The 18108-nt window shown below is 45.8% G+C and overlaps 1 protein-coding gene across 6 annotated transcripts in view; it reads left to right on the top strand.

Annotated features, from left to right (window-relative positions):
• Nucleotides 1-583: 583 nt before the first annotated feature.
• APBB2 (amyloid beta precursor protein binding family B member 2) overlaps nt 584-18108 on the top strand; it is a 376132-nt gene continuing 358607 nt past the window's right edge. For all 6 annotated transcript variants that reach the window (XM_040238101.1, XM_040238100.1, XM_040238096.1 and 3 more), the window contains exon 1: nt 584-785. The gene's annotated coding sequence lies outside the window, so the exon portion shown is untranslated. The remainder of the gene's footprint in view (nt 786-18108) is intronic.

The raw sequence follows: 18108 nt of genomic DNA, 5'->3' as shown, positions 1-18108 counted from the left end.
TGCTTGTCTGAGTTTTAGTTAATATTCCTGGAGGGGAAAGGGAGATTATGCTTTCCCTCTCTTGCAGGTGTGTTCCTCCCTTGAGGTGATCTTGCTGTGATTTTCACATGGAGAAATGGTGTGTGTGTGTTCACGCGCCATATGCCTGGGTTTCTAGATAAGGAGGCAGAAGGAAGGAGAAGGTCTCGCCCACAAAGTTGCAGCTGGATGGGCGTGGGCAGCTCTCATCTGAGGACATTTTCCCGTTATAAGGGAATGCAGACGTGTGGGAGAAAAGACTAGCCAGGGATAAGGTTACCCAACTGCCTTTTGGTGCAGACAGACATCGAGCCACAAGGAGGGGATGCCGGGCTGCCTGCGTTGGGTCTCGACGTTCTGGCCCGCCTTGCCTCCCTGCCATCTTCTCGGATGATTAGGGCACTGTGAGTTCGAGAGGCCCGGAAGCCTCTGCCTGCAGGGGTCGCACTAGGAGCGCGGCCCGCCCCCTCCTCCTCGGCCCCCGCCCCCGGCCCCGCCTTTCTCGGGATCGGCCCCCGCCCGGTCAGGCCCCTCCAGCCTCTCCGCGCAGCCGCCGCCAAAGCCTGGAGAAGTGGAATCTCGCCGGCGCCGCTCCCTGCGCGGGACTGGCGGAGCGGCACTGGGCATGCTCAGTCGCCAGAGCCCGTCCCGGTCTCAAGTAGGAAGCTGGTGCGCTGCTCCCGCAGCTGATTCTGACGCTCCCGGCAGGGCGAGACTGGAGCAGAGCTGCCGGGCGCCGGAGCCTAGGCGAGCGCCGCGCACTGCCGGTGAGCCCAGCTTTCTTCCTTGCTTTTGCTCTGGATCCCGGGGCGGTCCGGCAGTGCTGGGGAGAGACCCGATCAGCAGCAGCGGCGTGGGGCGAGTGGCGGCGCGTAGCCCGGGCGGCTGCTCCTCTCCTCGCGGCCCCGAGGGCAGCGCGGCCACTGCCACTCGCCCAGCCGCAGCCACAGCTGCAGCAGCTGCCACAGCATCTGCAGCGGGCGTTCGCTGCGGAGTCTCGTGTGCCCCGCTCCCGCGCCGCAGGGCCGGGTGGCACGGCGATTGCGGGCTCACTCCTTTACTCCATCCCTTTGGCTTCGCGGCGCCCTCTTTCCCTCGGCAGCCGGGGCTTGGCAGGGCCTGAGGCAGGGGAGACAGGGTGGGAGGGGGTGCGCCGGGTTGGGGGGCGCTGCGGAGGGGAAAAAGCGAGGGTGGGCGCCGGCGGGGAAGAGCGCACACCCCCTTGCCTTGGCACCGGCCTCCGCTGTGCGGCTGGGCTCTCGCTCCACCGGCGGCAGCGCACTCCTGCCGGGACTTGAAGACCGGGCTGGATTCTAGGGGGTTCAGAGCCTAGCCGCTGGGAGATCAAAGGGGGAAAAGTTCATTTCCCTCTCGGAGGCAGGGAGCATTTTAACTAGAAAATGGCTGTGCGAAGGGGACCGAATCAGGGAAGCTGATCCTGAAGTCCACTTTGCTGCCTGCCGGACAGAATGGAGGGTTGAACGCTAGAAATGACATTTGTGTGTTGAAAACATTGCTGGACGGAGGAGGGATGCGGAGTGCCATAGAAACAATCAAAGGTGATCTTGATATCGGCGAAGAGGTCTAGAACTGAGGGGTCAGGGGCTAAGGGGTCGAAGGACCGCAGGGCCTGAATGAAAAAAAAAATTGAAGAAATCAGACAGAGTTGTGGCCGTTTTGTAGTCAAGTTCAGGGCAGTTTAGAGCCATCACTGTCCCAGACTGTTTTGGATGGATTGAGTGGTTGGGGAGGGCCAAACACTGAGAGGAGAATAAGGTCAGTGTCAGAAGCTCAGACAAGACTGGGCTCCGTTTTGATTAGAAGTCCCTCAGTCACTGGCTTTACATTGTGCCTGGTGACTTAGGTACAATACTTAAAGGATTCTCTTAAAATGATGCCAGCAGTCGTGTCTGAATTCCAAGAAATGGGGAAACTTTGTGAGGTTGGCATTGGTTTGTTCTTTGTTTTAATATTTCACTGATTTAAAAAGCAAGCAGTGGCATCCCGATCTGTTGTTCTGGATTGGGGTCTCTTAAGTCTTTGGTTTATTTTTCTTGTCATGAATTTATTTTTCACATCTTGTCCTCAAATGGCCATGATAATTAAGTGTCTGCATTCGGGTAGCTGGGCGTTCAGGAAGGGGGGTTTCTTTATGAAGCCACATTGTGGTATTTCAGTTTGTAACTTGGAAGCAATATTTGCTGAGCAGTTGTTTATGGTAACTTGCAGAGTCCTAGAAATGGCAGTTTTGAAAGGGTGATTTTTGTTAAGAGGGTGAGGAACCTCGGGTCGGGGGGGGGGGGCGGCGTCTGGACTGCTGAGAGAACACAGGTGGCAGTAGAGTGCAGTGGACTGGCTGTCAGAGCACCTGGGGATAACAGATGCAGATCTCAATAGCTGTCCTTTGGTCATTGGCTAATTATATGACCTCGAAAAATCACTCAGGGGCTCCATAGGCTGGGGTTGGTCTAGATATTTGCTCAGAGCGTTTGAGAAGGAATTCTAAAGTTAAGATCCTTTTCCAGGGAACTGGAAAGGAAAGAAATGTTTCTTTCACTGTCTCTTCAAAAGGATGTTAAAACTGTTAACTAAGTAATTCACCTGCATGGAGCCAGGACAGCCCCATTTTCTGAAACTTTTATAAATTACTAGTGGAAAAACACACGAGCTGAAGTTTAAAAGACTGACTTCTTACAGTTAACTGGAGTAATAAGAATCCTGACTACAAAATCATATTAGAAAATTCTGCTAAATAGTGGAAGAATCCACATGTACAAAGATAAAATGTTTTAAAACTGTTGCTCTTTTTATGTCATGTTTCAAAGTTTGATGACTGTTTTTTTTCCCTGCCACAAGAGAAACAACAAAAAAATTTTTTTTTTTCTTTTTTGTTACAGCAGGAATACTGGAAGGCTTGCCATTGTACTGGAACAGTATTATGTTGATTATCCTGATTTCAGGATATCTAAATTTGTCTCTTAAAAGAAATGGGATGTTGTCTCTATAACTTCTTTTAAAATATTCAGTACCCTGATGTAGTATAGCCCCTTACACTTTTCATGGGCACAGGACAGACTTTTAGAAAAGTATTGCAAGAAGATCTTACTGCTTATGAGGATGATGCTTATTTTCCTCTCCCAAGTTAAGGAAAGTAGCATTTGTTCATTACTATGTGTCAAGTCTGATATTCAGACTCTTACACATCTTATATGTTGTTATCTCTGACATAAATGTCAGCTTCCCAAGAAAATCCCTCTGAGGAGGTGGACAGTTCATTGCTTATAAAGCAGTAGAACTTCCGAGTTTTATTTTATATAAGACTGTGTTTAACTGCTTTCATTATTCAATAAGCATTCTCTTGTAAAACATATTTGATTTGTTATTTGGAATTAGATTTGACTAGAACAGCATGTCTTCAGAATGACTTGAATGTTTTTAAGAAGCTTCTATTCAGATTTAAAAACTTTTTTTATGGTCATTTATTTTCAGCAGAGTTGTACTACTAACAAATGAATGTAAGGAAGATAAGCCCAGATTACCCATTTTAATTTTATATGTTATTAGAGCATATTCTGGGGCTTCCTGGGTAGCTTAGCTAGTGAAGAATCCTCCTGCAATGCAGGAGACCCTGGTTTGATTCCTGGGTGGGGAAGTTCCCCTGGAGAAGGGATAGGCAACCCACTCCAGTATTCTTGGTCTTCCCTGGTAGCTCAGGTGGTAAAGAATCTGCTTGCAATGCAGGGGACCTGGGTTCGATCCCTGGGTTGGGAAGATCCCCTGGCGGAGGGCATGGCAACCCACTCCAGTATTCTTGCCTGGAGAATCCCCATGGACAGAGGAGCCTGGCGGTCTACCGTCCATGGGGTCACAAAGCGTCAGACACAACTGAGTAACTAAGCACAATGCATATTCTGCATGTTGTTACGTGTTGATGGTGTAAAGTAGTTTGTCAGAGTCAGAGTGACAGATGCTCCATAATAAATGTCTAGTGGGATTTCACAAAAAGACCACCAGCCAGGGAATCCCAAGACTTGCCTTCTGGGCCAGGGTTGTCTGCTACTTAAATTTACTGTGTGACCTTGGGAAACTCAGTTTTCCCATCTGTAAAATGAGGGTGTTACAGTAGAAGGCACCCTCATGGTGTCTTTTGAGCCTTCAGGTCCCAGTACAGGGGCCTGTGATGCAACCATTTGAAAAGGAGGACTGCAGGTGAAACCTTAGATGAAGCTGATTTTGTTTCACTAAGTCTGGGCCATCCTGCTTTATGGAACTGTTGTTCAATTGCTAAGTTGGGTCCAACTTTTTGGGACCCCATGGGTGGTAGCCTGCCGGGCTTCTCTGTCAGTGAAATTCTCCAGGCAAGAATACTGTGGTGGGTAGCCATTCCCTTCTCCTTTGGGATATTCGAAACCCCGGGATTGAACCCAGGCCTCCTGCATTGGCAGGAGGCTTCTTTATCACTGAGCCACCAGGGAAGCCTACTGTGTGGAATGCCCTTCATTTTGTTGCACACTTCCCACATCCCTTCTAGTTTTTGTATGTCAAAGAATGGTTGGCATAAAATTAACTCTTTGTGGGGCTGCAGTTGAGGTAGGAGATAAGGTAATAATTAGATTTGGGTAGAGCACTTTAGGTATTTAAAATTGTTTTACAGCATCTTCTGAAGAGATTCTGCTCCAGGGCGTGCAGGTGGTCTAAGGAATAAGCCTCTTCAGGGGCTTTAGAGGAGGCTATCCTGTGCCTTGGTTGCCCGGGCACCTATGTGAACTTTGGGCAAACTTTTCCCATGTCCCGGCCTTGTCTCTTTAGCCTTTGATCAGAGTTGAAGCCCTTGGTCTCTGGAATAAACTGATCATTATCATTTCATGTTAGCACCGTCACTGTACTGAGCAGATGCCCATGCTGTAGTCAGGAATGACGGCTGTCCAAATGTACCTACATGAACTTTTTTTTTTTTTTTTTTTTGATAATCTGTGATGGGTCAAAGAAAACCTATCTAATTTGATGTTGGTAATATACTTTGCTTTTAATATGCTCTCAAAACTCAGTCTCATTAACCTTTAAGTGATGCAGGTGAAGAGAAGCCAGAGTTGTTACCAGGATTTAAATAAGTGATAATAAGTAGACGGTAAGTCTAGTGCTTCTGATCATGACTAGGCTCCAGGGCTGCTGGGCCAGTGGTAGGAGTAGGGCAGTAACTGCAAACACCAGATGAGAGCTGGAAGAGAGGCAGTACATGGGGGCAGAAAGTCAAGCCATCACAACTTGGCAAGAAGTAAGAAGCTTTGGTCTGTTTCAAGGTATGAGGGGGCATAGGGTGTAGAGTTACAGGAGACATTCCCTCTCTACATAATCTCTTTTTCATAATATTTGAATCTTACCTGGTCCTCTTAAGTATTGAACAAATACTAGGACAGGCATTATTTTTGTAATCAGGAAAAAGTCACAGCATATTATTTATTGGTATGTAAAATGTGTAGATTCCTATGGATAGCCATGGAAAGAGAACATGGAAAAAATGAATGGTATGGAATATGAATTAAGGTTTTTCTTTATTGTTTGTTAATGATTTGGTAGTTATTATAAATAAAGTGAACCATTTTGTCCTTTGCCGCTTGTGGAAGTCTTACAAAATTTTATCTGCTAGGTTATAACTAAAGTTTGAAGTGTAACTCTCTTGGAAAGTATGCTTCAGGAATGCTTGAAGTAGGAGGCAGAGTGGTTTTGTTTTGATTTTTCCTTTTCAAGTTGAGTAAAAAGAATGCACTTTTGGAACTTAGCTGGAAGAAGTATGCACTTAGGAGGATGAGGTTGGGGAGAACTTACAGAGCTCCAGAGAGGGAAGGAAACGCTGTTGTTGAAGAAGGAAGTCTTGGCATGACTGGTGGTATGGAATGTAGCATTTCCCAAACAGCTGCCCTGTGAATAAGAGCTTAGTTAGTGGAGTGTCTACTATATGCACATCACAGCGCTAGGGCTGTTGTCTGTCGGTGAGGTTTCTACTCTCCTTATCTGAGTGATAATGATGACCATATAGTGAATATTTTCCAAGTGTGTTCAACTGAGAAGATCTGTCCTTTTCTCTGAGAATATGCCATTCTGAACTGATGGGAATATTTTTATTTGGCAGTTTAATGGTCCATGAAATTGATAAGTCTGGGAATCTGGGCCTGAGATGTAGGAAGCTCTGCCCTCAGGATCAAGTTGACTAATGGAGGCCAGGACACACTGGAGCTTGTGGGTGAGCTGATGGGGCCTTCCAGGAATGTGGAATCATTGGTACAGACTCGAGGTCCCAGGAGCTGAGAAGAAGTTCATTTCGAAAGTGCTCTGGGAACCAGCAAGTATTTTTGAATTATAGCCCAAGAATGACAAGGAAAGTGCCAAGATGAAAGATGAGGTTCTGAGAGAGCAGAAAGGACAAGTGACTGAAATGTGAATTTTAGCAGGCAGGGCCTCAGAATGACAGATTGTGGTGTTTGTTTTTTTGCATGCAGACTTCTTTCTGCCCAAATGGCATGCTTTAACTACTCAGGATTGGTGATTCTAGGAAATGCCGTTGGAGTTACAGCCATGGAACTGGGAGTTGTGTTATAGCCGGCTTGGTTTGCACCTCTTCAGTATCATGCCCTCCAGGGTGAGCCTTGATGAATCGCTGGAGAAGGTTTATGGATAATTTGCTCATGGAATTGGTATTGTTCACCTTTAGTTTGAGTAGCTGTTAGGAAGGTAGGAGGCGAGGAAAAAAACACAAATTACTTCTGAGTTTAAAATAGTAGCTTAAGAAAATAATTAATTTTCAGATAATACTTAAAAAATCTGTACTTAGTAATAGTTGGGTCTCACTGGTCTTAATAATATATTATTGTGGAACTCTGTGCGAAGAGCTTGTTTTAGCTGTTACTCTATTTAATTCTTACAGAATACTGTAGTGCTGTTCCCATTTTAGAGATAAGGAAACTGAAGTCCTTTTCACTAAAGGCTGCGTGTGTGTACGTGCGCGTGCTTAGTTGTGTCTGACTCTCTTGAAACCGCATGGACTGTAGTCTCCCAGCCTCCTCTGTCCATGGGATTCTGTAGACAAGAATACTGGAGTGGGTTGCCATTTCCTTCTCCAGGGGATCTTCCCTATCCAGGAATTGAACCCTTGTCTCTTGTGTCTCCTGCATTGGCAGGTGGATTCTTTACCACTAGCACCACCTGGAAAGCCCGAAGGCTACATAGTGAACAGTAATGCTTGCCTTGCAACTGTTGTCAACCCAGAGGAGTCTGTGGGTTGCTGAGGGTGAACTCTGCCTGGTGCTATATAGGAAACACTTCACTTCGTGTTTGGGGGTATCTTCTTTTTTCCCTTTTTACAGGTGAGTAAAACTGGTTCAGAAACTTTAAAGGACTTGCCCAGGCCCTAAACAAAGCCTGCATTATTCTTTCCACCACAACATGAAACTTTCCTAGATTCAGCCTTTGGGAAGAAGGTGAAAATTTCACCTTTCATCCATTTATAGAATCCCGCTAACCTAAATCTGCATACTTAGTGATGGAGCCATTGCCTCCAGATGATGGCCTCATGTGCATTTCTTTCATCTGAACACACATTGAATAGTAGAAAAATCCAAATCTAATTTCTAAATATGTCTGAATCTAAGGATTGCTGTGTTGAATCTCTCTGGGCAGATTCTGTTCAAGAATATTTCTTTTGTAAATAAAATGCCCCAGAATCTGATCAGTTGTCACATGTCAATCAGGGGCAGTGTTGGGGTGACAAGGCTTTTGATGACTGGAGGAACCTGAGGATTTCAGGGCCTTTCCAAGCAGCCCCAAGGCTGACTTGAGACTTCTGGCTGCTGGAGAAAGGGTGGTGGGTGTGCCTTCCTTCCTGGGAGCATCCTGCTTGCTGCTGGCTGATGGCTCTGTTCTTACCTTCTGATCTGCATATGGTTTCCCAAGTGGACCTTTGTTCTGGGCAATAGAGTCAGTCAGTGGACCTGCAGTAATGAGTATCTCTGTTTGCTTGGCAGACTGTGTATCAGCACAAGTTATAATATGAATAAGTAGAATTTCCTTAGCATGAGTTAGGTTTCTTGAGTTTGTTCCCCAGTGAACAAATACAGCTGAATTTCTGAACAGAACTGAGGCATAGCCTGGACTTAAAGTGAACTGAGAAGGGTATAGATACTTTGAAAAGCACCGATTCAACCTCAGATTCTGACCAGAGCCTCTCATCCTCCCTGCTAACCAGACTTTATTTGCTTATACCTTTTCAAGATCACTAGTGAAGACAGACATGCGATCATTTAGGGACACCCAGAAACCTCGACTTCGTTTGTCGATGCCTTTGTTCAGCAAATGTTTATTGAATACAGGCTTGGCGCCAGGTACAGTGCAAAGTGCTCAGGAAGACAGGAATGTCCTGGAGTGTCTATAAGGTGCTTCAGTAGAGGCATTTGTGAGGCTCTGAGGGAGGGGAGAAGGGAGAGCAGGAAGCCATGGCAAAGGACCATAGTAAAACTCGCTGCTACAGAAAGTCCTTCAGCTGTCTCCTTTTCCATTTTACTTTGGTTTAGTGGAAGTGTGGTAGCCTGCTTCTTCTATCCAACAGCTGGTATTTGCTATTGCTTGTATAAAGGACCTAGAGATTTGGCCTTTCAAATCTCTATAGCTGTGGTTCTCGGGGTGGGGGGTGGGTGATTTTGACCTCTAGGGAACGTTTGGCAGTACTCCTGGAGACATTTTTGATTGTCGTGATTGTCAAAGAGGTATGAGTGGCATCAAGTGGGTGGAGGCCAAGGATGCTGGTGAGTATCCTGCAGTGCATACACAGGATAGCCCTGTGGGGAGGCAGCTGAGGTTTGGTGGTTTGACTCTCAGCATTCCAGTACTGCTCTGTGGTTCCATAACCATATAATCTTGGACAGCACAGTTGGACCAGACTATACAGTGCCTCAGCTTCCCCAGAACATGGTTGTTATGAGGGTTTCGTGAACATGATAAGGGCTTACAACACTACTTGGAGGAGTTCCCTCATGGTCTAAGAGTTAGGATTCGGCGCTTTCACTGCCATGGCCTGGGTTCAATCCTTGGTTGGGAAACTGAGATCCTGCAAGAGGTGTGCTGAGGTCAAAACGAAACAACCCCCGCAAAACCCAAACCAACCAAACAAGAAAACAGCTCTCAGTCTCTAGTAAGACCTTATCAGTTATTATTAATTTTAGTTTCAAGCAGAAACTTTAACTTGTGACTCTGGAGAGCTTGAGTTTGGAGAATCCAGGAGAGCTGAGCTTGTGTGCCACCTGTCAGTATGCTATGAGGTAAGAACTGGCCATTGTTTTTTTTTTTGCTTCCTTTTTGTCTGTGAGTTTTATTTTCCACTGTTTCCACCTCTTGATGCTAGGACTTTGCCTTTCATCCGTTTTTTCCCCTAGGGACCCAAATTTCTGCCCTTCATGAACTTTCCCCCTAGAGGGCTGAGAAATATACTTACAATTTTCCTTAGCTCTGTCTATTTTGGGAATGGTGAGATAACGGGAAGCAGGTCAAGGGAAAAGTTGCATTGCTTCTCATTGTCGCAGCTCCCTTCTCCATAAAATTCTGTGCAGGATTCAGAGGCAGGCGGTACTGCCTGCTCAGTAACTCTTCCCACTACGCCCACCAGCTCCACCCGCAAGTTAGGTGCCTGCTGTTTCCAAAATACCCTGTAATTGGGTCACAACATTATCTGCCTGCTGGAAATCATTTCTAAAAATCAAAGCAAACACTCAGTCTGTCTCAGTGGGCTTTGAAATGTCTCTGTCCTGTACTTTGGAGCTTTGCAGAATTGTTCTGAAAACAAAGCAGACTTGTTGTCTCAATTAGGTGGCAGTCTGTCTGTGACCTGGAGCTTTGTCATATCAATATTTTCACTTGCAAGTGTACTTCTGACTTCATGGTCGTTTCTGACTTTCGGCAGGTAGGTGAGCTTGTGAACTCTGTGTGTATGTGTTAGTTGCTCAGTCTTGTCTGACTCTTTGTGACCCCATGGACTATAGCCCACCAGGCTCCTCTGTCCATGGACTTCTCCGGGCAAGAAGACTGGAGTGGGTAGCCTTCTCCAGGGGATCTTCCTAACTCAGGGATTGAACTCGGGTCTCCTGCATTGCAGGCAGATTCTTTATCGTCTGAGCCACCAGGGAAGCCCTGGACTCTCTGCAACAGATCAAAAACTGTTGAATTTTTATAAGGTGATTGACTTGTAAGGTTCTCATTTAGTGTTTGGAATGGTATCAACAGACTAGAGAAAAATTAAGTTCAATTGATACAGCTTTCTAATTCCTTCCCCATGACACGGTCCTCTTTCCGCTGAATGAGAGCAGTGGCCTCTCAGTGGCCTCCTGGCTTGTCCATTCATTCAGTTTGGCTTCTCAAGCACTGGGCGCTGTTCCAAATGATGCACGTGGAAACTGACCACGATGGCCACTGACTCTGACGGCTAAAGAATAGCTACATAAAACATGATGTGTGCTCCTGGGAGAAGTGCTCAGTGCTTCCCTGACAAAGCACCTGCCCTGCTGGGGTGTGGGGTGTGTGTCAGGCACCACCTCCCAGGAGAAGGGGTGCTCCATCTGTCCCACTGCACACCCGGCCCCTCCATCTGTGCAGCAGAGTAAGGCGTCCCTGATCCCCGGCTCCCACTCAGAGCCTGCTGTTTCTGAGAGTGTGCCTCCACTTCGTTACCATTGCTAGTCACCTCTCACCTAGGAGTCTGCAACTCCTCTGGCGCTCCTCCTTGTTCTCAATACTGCCTCCAAGGTGATCTTTTGAAGTCTGCAGGTCTGGGCACGTTCATCTCATTCTGCAGGGGCTCCTCGCGGCCCTCAGGGTGAAGCCCTGGCTCCTTGGTGCCACACCTGCCCCACTTCATGGTTTCCTGTGCCCTCCATCTCATGCTCTGAGCTCAAGCCTCACGGTTTTTTATAGACGCCAGGTTTTCTCTGGCCCTTTATCCTGTTCCCATCGCCTGCAACCATCCTTACCGTCTGTCTGTTCTTTACCTGCTTGACTTTTGTAACTCTTTCAGAAAGTGGTTTAATCATCGTGCACCTTGATGTGTGTCAGTGACCTGCGGGCATATTAAAACACAACACACAGGGCCGGCCCCACGGCAGGGGTTCTCATCCCACAGGCCCGTTGTGTAGCCTAATGAAAGTCTGTACTTCTAACAGCTTCCCAGGAGATGCTGATTCTGCTGGTCTGGGGCCCACACTTGGAAGACCAATGGTATACCCAGGACAGGGCAACTGGCTTTTCTGGCTCCCACAGTGAGCTCCTCACCCCCTCTTACAGCCCACCTTTGTCACCACACAGAATTGTATCCATTTACTTCCCTGGCTCCTCTTCTGGTCTGCAAGCCCTTGAGGGACAGCACTGTGACTTCTCCACTTTCCTGTTCCCGGTGCTTCAGAAGTCCTGGCTACTCAATTAACATTTGTCAAAGAATGAGGATGTGAGTGAATAAGAGTGTTATCATTGGCTTTGGTAGATATGCCCCAGGACATTTTCAGCAGCTAGTTGAGAGTTTATCCCCAGATATAATGGTATAGACTTATAGCATGATGTTAATGGGGTTGGTATGTGTTAATGTAAGAGCTGATTAACTTTTGTGATTTTTGTGTCCAAATTTTTAGAGAGATCTAGGGGAGGGGCTCAGTTTAAACTCATTGTTGTTTCTAGAATGACTCAAAAATACATTGTTTTCTTATCGTGGCTCGGAATGAAAACATGTGTCCACAGGAAATGGAGATATTTAATTTTGCAACCACAGCATAAGCATGACCTCTCTATTTGAACTAATAAATCATATTGAACTGAAATTAAATATAACCAGATGTTTCATCATTTCTCCAAACCAGAGGGAGGGATAGCCAGAATACTTCACTTCCTCATTCATTCTGCAAATGTTTAAGCACTTACTCTGTGCCAGTGGGGCCTAAGGGTACGGCAATGATTAAAACATTCTCTGCTGCCTTCGTGGGGGGCTCTGTGAAATAATAGAGATGGGTGATGTGATGTAGAATCCTAGTGGGCTCCTTTTGATCAAGTGGCCCTAAGCTATGACCCAAATAGCTATAAGTCATGGTCATGGCAGGATCATGAGTGAAAATCGCTCAGTCATGTCCGACTCTTTGCGACCTGATGGATTATTCAGTCCATGGAATTCTCCAGGCCAGAATACTGCAGTGGGTAGCCTATCCCTTCTCTAGGTGATCTTCCTGACCCAGGGATTGAACCCAGGTCTCCCACATTATGGGCAGATTCTTTACCATCTGAGCCACCAGGGAAGCCCACGAATACTGGAGTGGGTAACCTATCCCTTCTCCAGGGGATCTTCCAACCCAGGAATCGAATCGGGGTCTACTGCATTGCAGGCAGATTCTTTACCAACTGAGCTATCAGGGTCAGGATCATGGAGATGAGCAATTTCATGCCAGGAGAATGGTGCAGAGGGCCAATGGGGTTGGGAGGAGGAGAAGTGAGTAGTTCTGGATTAACAGATACACACTGCTGCTGCTGCTGCTGCTGCTGCTAAGTCACTTCAGTCATGTCCGACTCTGTGCGACCCCATAGACGGCAGCCAACCAGGCTCCGCCGTCCCTGGGATTCTCCAGGCAAGAACACTGGAGTGGGTTAACAGATACACACTACTACATATAAAATAGATAAAAACAATTTAGGAAACTATATTCAGTATCTTGTGATAACCTGCAGTGGAAAAGAACCTGAAAAAGAATACATATCTATGTAAAATTGAATCACTTTGCTGTACACCTGAAACTAAATAGATCAATAAAAAAAACACAAAAAGATAATCAAGGAATATATTCCCCCAACATTAAAAAACTCTTCAAGGAGTCCTAATGCTCCTATCGTCCAAAAACTATATTGACGTTGACTTATTATTTTTTCTGCTCATTCAGACCTCAGCTCTAGCTTGCCTTGGTTCCACAGCCTCTAAAGCAGTGTTTCTCAAAGTGATTGGAAACCTGAATCATTGGAATAAACCATAAATCATTGTGAATAAAGGCTTCTGTGTTAAATTCAGAAACTTGTATGTACATACTCATCAGCATACTCGAGAATTCCTGCTGAAAAGAAATTTGTTAGCTTTCTTTAACCCAGCATTTGGCTGTGGGTGCATTTGCACAGCCTCTTCTGAACAGGTGTTTCTTGGTGCGCACCTTAAACAGCCTGCTCTTAAGGTTCTGCTTTGCATGCACCTGAAGGAATGTTCCATGTGAGGCAGATGTCTCTCTGCTTCCCTTTCTACTCCCTGTTTCTCATCGCTCATCAACACTTTCTCATCATTGTAGAGGACTACAGGGTGGCTTAGTGGTAACAAACCCGCCTGCCAATGCACAAGTCATGGGTTGGGAAGATCCCCTGGAGCAGGGAAAGGCTACCCACTCCAGTATTCTGGCCGGGAGAATTCCATGGACTGTATAGTCCATGGGGTCACAAAGAGTTGGACAGGACTGAGCAACTTTCATGTTCACGCCAGTGCAGGAGACGCTGGAGACACGGGTTTGATCCCTGGGTTGGGAAGACCCCCTGAAGGAAGGGAAGGTAACCCACGCCAGTGTTCTTACCTGGTAAGTGTCATGAACAGAGAAGCATGGCTGGCCACAATTCATGAGGTCACAGAGTTGGACATGACTGAGCACTCACACATGCAGTGTATTCAGTTGGGACAGGATTTCTTTTATTGATTTTCCTCATTCCTAATCAGTTGATCAGTCCCCCTGGCTTGGGTCCAGAGATAATGGCATTTTGAGCCTGAGAGATTGTTGCTCATTTGGTGCGTTTAGGGGAGGAACTGGGTAATGGAGAGTGGTTTTTTACTTCCGTTGTTCAAATTACGACTTCATTCTGTTTTCTTTTGGGTATTGAGATGTTGTCCTGGAGGTCAGCTGACTCCAGGTGGAAGGAGAGGAGTGACCAGTTGGAGTTGCTAAGGCTGAGCATTTGGTGTGAGAAAAAGAAATTTGGGGTCATGACCTGGTTAACCTTGACCTGGGTTTTTGCTGACATGTTGGAATCTTAACTCCAACTTGAAAAAATACTGGCTTTTGGATTATTTTTCTGTTGAGGTATGTTTAGTTTTGCTCCTCCATGAAATCAGGGAAGATGGACTAGGTCTATCCTTTTGGAGAGTTTTAGTCTCCATTCATGTTTATGGTTCTAGTTTGCCATAGAGGCCAGGAAAGGAACTAGGTGGGGCGAGCTCACTGAAAATTTTCATTAGAGGGAGAACCCAGAGTGAGTCTTTTGAAAGGACGTTAGTGTAGATAGCATAATTCAGAGTGAAAGAGCATTTGATTCTGTTGTCAGGGGTGGGGAAAGGCCCCTGTCCCATATTGCTGACTTTTCTATATGTGGGGAGACTCCCAGAGAGATGCAGTAATACTTCACTGAGAAGAGGGTTAAAAGAAGCTGCAGATGTAGATGAAAGAGCCCACAAAAACCCTCCCCCCAAGGCAGGAACTTCCTGGAACGTGAGGAGAATCAGGGCTGGGAGGCCCTGAGGGTTCCTTCTAGTTCTGGGAATTGGTGCTTTTGTGTCAGGGTGCTCTTTTCTTGGCACTGGTGCTTTCCCTAAACGGGATGGGAAATTGAGTGTGACCCGTCTTGTTGGATACCATTACTACGGTCAGGCTTCCCAGGTGGTGCTGGGAAGTGGTCAAGAATCCACCTGCCAGTGTGGGAAAGGCAGGAGGAGCAGGTTCGATCCTTGGGTCTGGAAGATCCCCTGGAGAAGGAAATGGCAGCGTGCTCCAGTGTTCTTGCCTGGAGAATCCCATGGACAGAGGAGCCTGGCAGGCTACAGCCCATGGAGTGGCAAAGAGCCAGACACCACTGAGCATCTGAGCACAATTACTGTGGTCAGCATCTCCATGTCTTCAACCACCTATTATCCTAAAATTCAGGGAGAAGAAACTCCCACATTTGAATTAAATGAATTCCAGTGCTTTGAGCAGAAAATGTATGAGCAGCGCTGCAACAGAAGTAACGCTCACCACTCTTATTCATGAGACTCAGCAACTGGGTCAGTGTCATTTTCTAAAAATGTCTTTTTTTCCAGGACTTGAGGTTATTTGTACTAAAATAAATAAAGGAAGTCTTGCATTCCATCAACTTACGTATAATGGTCCCCCGATCAAAGCCATCTCCTGCTGACTTGAGTTTTATTTTAGCTTAAATCGTTTTCCTTTACTGGTACTAGATCCTGCTGTTATGTATATATTTTACAAGCTGCAAGCAGAAATAAGAAGCAAAAATAAGATGTGGCATTTTATTGAATTTTGTCTTTTTTTCTTCTTTTGTTCCAAGAACATGTGGCTTGCAAGAAAAACCAATAAAAATAGACAATAGGGGAAAGTGTTGATTTGTAGCATTATTATCTTTATTTCTTGTAAAGGAAAAAAGGTTTTCATTAGATGCTGTTGTGCTGTTTTCCATTTAGAGAGAGAACAGGGGGATGGATGGCCCATTCAGAGTTTATATACATTTTTGCTTAACATTTAAATGATTTTTGTATGAACATTTATAAAGGTGTTACTTTCTTTTTGCAGCACCAACTATTAAGCAGTATGGTACTAGCATGCCCAAAACAGTTTCTTTCCATTGGAGAGCTTGGTGGATACATATTTTCACGAAATCACATTTGCTTTACCTTCAGTGTTGACCTTGAAAACTAGCTTTTGAAATGCTTAGATATATATCTTTTTGATAGATGGCTAAGTTAAAGAAGGAGTATACCTAGTGGTGATGCAGTTTTAAACATTTTATTTGCATAGAGTGAAAAATTTTGAGAGAATGAATAGAAACAAGTAGAGATTTCATGAAGTTGGGGGTGGCTTTGCTGGCTTACTCTCAATTCTTCCCTAGCCATTCTTAGTGTTTTTATATCCTTTTGTTGTTGTTCAGTCACTAAGTAACCTCCGACTCTGGAACCCCATGGACTACAGCAAACAGGCTTCCCTGTCCTTCACTATCTCCTGGAGTTTGCTCAAACTCATATGCATGGAGCTGGTGATGCCATCCAACCATCTCATCCTCTGTTGCCGCCTTCTCCTCCTGCTCTCAACGTTTTCCAGCATCAGGGTCTTTTCCAATGAGTTGGCTCTTTGAATATATCCTTTTAATAATGAGTTAAAAGGGAAATGTAGTTCTTGTGTTCAGTTCAGTTCAGTTCAGTTGCTCAGTCGTGTCCGACTCTTTACAATCCCATAAATTGCAGCACGCCAGGCCTCCCTGTCCATCACCAACTCCTGGAGTTCACTCAAACTTGCGTCCATCGAGTCGGTGATGCCATCCAGCCATCTCATCCTCTGTTGTCCCCTTTTCCTCCTGCCCCCAATCCTTCCCAGCATCAGAGTCTTTTCCAGTGAGTCAACTCTTTGCATGAGGTGGCCAAAGTACTGGAGTTTCAGCTTTAGCATCATTCCTTCCAAAGAACACCCAGGGCTGATCTCCTTCAGAATGGACTGGTTGGACCTCCTTGCAGTCCAAGGGACTCTCAAGAGTCTTCTCCAACACCACAGTTCAAACGCATCAATTCTTCAGTGCTCAGCCTTCTTCACAGTGCAACTCTCACATCCATACATGACCACTGGAAAAACCATAGCCTTGACTAGATGGACCTTTGTTGGCAAAGTGATGTCTCTGCTTTTGAATATGCTATCTAGGTTGGTCATAACTTTCCTTCCAAGGAGTAAGCATCAATTTCATGGCTGCAGTCACCATCTACAGTGATTTTGGAGCCCCCCAAAATAAAGTCTGACACTGTTTCCACTGTTTCCCCACCTATTTCCCATGAAGTGATGGGACCAGATGCCATGATCTTAGTTTTCTGAATGTTGAGCTTTAAGCCAACCTTTTCACTCTCCTCTTTCAAGAGGCTTTTTAGTTCCTCTTCACTTTCTGCCATGAGGGTGATATCATCTGCATATCTGAGGTTATTGATATTTCTCCTGGCAATCTTGATTCCAGCTTGTGCTTGTTCCAGCCCAGCATTTCTCATGATGTATTCTGCATGTAAGTTAAATAAGCAGGGTGACAATATATAGCCTTGACATACTCCTTTTCCTATTTGGAACCAGTCTGTTGTTCCATGTCCAGTTCTAACTGTTGCTTCCTTTCCTGCATATAGGTTTCTCAAGAGGCAGGTCAGGTGGTCTGGTATTCCCATCTCTTCTTGTGTACTCACTTTTAATTCATCTAAAGAGTGTGAATTTCAAGGATGTTTCTTCAAGGAGACCACTGGGAACAAAGAGAGAACAAGCATCATGCTTAGTGAAATAAACCAGTCCAAAAGGACAGGTATTGTATGGATGTCCTTATATGTGGTGCCTAGAGAAGTCAGATTCATAGAGACACAGTAGAAGGTGGTTGCCAGGGTGTGGAGGGAAGTGGTAATGGGAAGTTATTGTTGAATGGGTCCAGAGTATGATGTGGGGAAGATGAAAAAGTTGTGGAGATGTGTGGTGGTGATGGTTACACAACAGTGTGAATATGCTTAGTTCCACAGAACTGTACCCCTAAAAATAGCTAAAACGATAAATCTTGTTATGTACATTTTACCACAGTTAAAAAGTTCAGCAAAAAAGCAGGAGAACTGGTCCCGTGCACTCACCAGCCCAGGTACTGTGACCTAAGGAATTTTGGCTTATTATCAGTTTGGAACCTGGGGGCCTGTTCTAGCATCTGTGTAGTATGCCATCGGGGCTGAGGCTCTGAGGGTTGGGAGGCGGGCAAGGACCCTGGCAGCTTGAGAGGGAATAGATACCACTCACCTGAACCTGATTCCTAAGTCCTGTGTTTTCAAAAGCTTTCTTCACTGTGGAACTAACGCTAACACAGACAAATTTGAAATAATCAATTGGGTATGCCTTACGTGGATCAGGGCTTCCCAGGTGGCACCAGGGGTAAAGAACCCACCTACCAATGCAGGAAACTAAGAGATGCAGATTCAATCTCTGGGTCAGAAAGATCCCCTGGAGGAGGGCATGGCAACCCACTGCAGTATTCTTACCTGGAGGCTTCCATGAACAGAGGAGC

This window comes from Oryx dammah, unplaced genomic scaffold (assembly GCF_014754425.2).
Source record: "Oryx dammah isolate SB20612 unplaced genomic scaffold, SCBI_Odam_1.1 HiC_scaffold_3, whole genome shotgun sequence".
Lineage (NCBI taxonomy): Eukaryota > Metazoa > Chordata > Mammalia > Artiodactyla > Bovidae > Oryx > Oryx dammah.
This window is presented reverse-complemented; position numbering and strand designations above follow the sequence as displayed.